Here is a 1,774-nt window from a genome sequence, read left to right as displayed (position 1 = left end):
TTTCTTAGGTTGGAAAGCTGTCCCTGAAGAAAATTATTATGCAGAAAGACACAAACACAATCCTCTGTAGTTGGTTATTTGTGCCCAATTGATTGAAAATAGAAACTCCTGGTTTCATCAAAGCCTTGTTGGCTGGTTACAGCTATGAAAATTCTGTCTGGCAAAAGAGACAGAAAGAATACGTTGGTAATGATAGTGCTAGGAGGTTGAATGGTACAGACCACATGAGAATACACACCAGTCTGCTTTCCCCTTTTTAAATCCCAAAATAAGAGCACCTGCATCATTGCTAATCAAATGTCATGGTCCTTCAAATACCCATATCATCAGGACAGTGGCTGTATTTTGAACGTAAAGGTGCCTGATACCATTCCTCCAGAGTTGTGCTTCACATTAGGTGCTTAAAAAGGAAAACCAAAAAACCTTAGAACTTGATTTATTAGAAACATTAATCGGGTTTACCACCCTGAAATGACAGTATAAACTCAGTCTGTGCTGCTGTGAAGTTCAAAGACAAAGTCTTTGGAAATGGGGTCATTATTTATTGCTCCAGTAGAATAGATAAAAAAAAAAAAAAAAAAAATAGATTAAAAAAAAAAAAAAAATGAATTTTAAGAGCCAGGACTCCAGACCGCTCTGGGAAGATGTGGGGATGGGCAGCTCGCTGGATGGATTCACAGTGATTCGGGGTTGCTGTTGTCTGTGTGTGACCATGGGCCTTGCAGGTATTGCTGCATGGCACACCTACACCTTACAGTAGATCTAGGAGTGCATCTTGGTGCATATTTTCCAGATGATGTCAATGGTGGCCGTTTAATTGACCAGGAAGAGACAGGTCTTCAGCAGGCACTCCTCCTGCCTTACATTCTGCCCCTTGGAGAGTGCTTTCAGAAAGTCGGACTTACAGGGGGCAGCATACAGTGCTTTCTGGGAGATCTTTTCCAAGATCCAGCTGTGGTACTTCTCAAGAGTCATCTCGCAGGCCTTGGTGGAGTTGACACGGATGATTTGGGGGTGGTTCTTATCCTTTCCCCATTGTAGATGCTCTGGAGGAAGACCTGGACGATGCAGAGTCCTCTTTTCAGCCACATCAGCACTAGTGTGGCCCCCACTTTGGGTCACTCTTCTCCTTACATCTCTTTCTCCATCTCCAGGATGTTCTACAAGGTTCAGAAATTGGTGGAGTTGGTGTCATACATGGCCTTAATTTTCATGATGTTGCTACATATGTCCGTCTTGATGTTAGTAAACACTGGGGACCTGAGAAAATGCAAGAAGTGCAACAGGTGTGATATCACCTCCAGAATGGCCATGGCTTGATCTGCTTGTCCGCGGGCAGCAGCTTTAGGAGGTGATCGACCAGCAGCACCATTTCGGGGTTGGGACACTGCTAGCCTAGCATGCCCCTCATGTTCCGATTATTAATGCGTGTTTACAGTTGTTTTCTTTATTTTGAGTTGTGCACCATCAGTAAATGAAGGCTCTGAAAGCTTTACTGTATTCACATCATCACTGTCAACTCTATTTTGAGGAGACAGTTCTTCCCTAGTAGTATTTTAAGTGCCTTCCAACCTATGGAGCTCATCTTCTGGCACTGTATCTGACAATATTCTGCTGCTATCTTACACTTTAATTCCCAAGGTTTTCCGAGACTAAATATTTGTAAGTAGTTTGTCTCTTCTTCTTCCTAGTCTGTCTTTGTGTAGAAGCTCAGCTGAAACCTGTTCATCATGGGTGACCCTACTAGTATTTAAAATACCAGTGGCATATCTTC

At 42.9% G+C, this 1,774-nt stretch overlaps 1 pseudogene; it reads left to right on the top strand.

The window, feature by feature from the left end:
• Positions 1–735: 735 nt before the first annotated feature.
• Positions 736–1,355, top strand: LOC102835182 (annotated as a pseudogene).
• The last annotated feature ends 419 nt before the right edge of the window (positions 1,356–1,774 follow it).

Source organism: Chrysochloris asiatica, unplaced genomic scaffold (genome assembly GCF_000296735.1).
Source record: "Chrysochloris asiatica unplaced genomic scaffold, ChrAsi1.0 scaffold00044, whole genome shotgun sequence".
NCBI lineage: Eukaryota > Metazoa > Chordata > Mammalia > Afrosoricida > Chrysochloridae > Chrysochloris > Chrysochloris asiatica.
The sequence above is the reverse complement of the archived record's forward strand: the minus strand, read 5'-3'. Positions and strand labels throughout refer to the sequence as shown.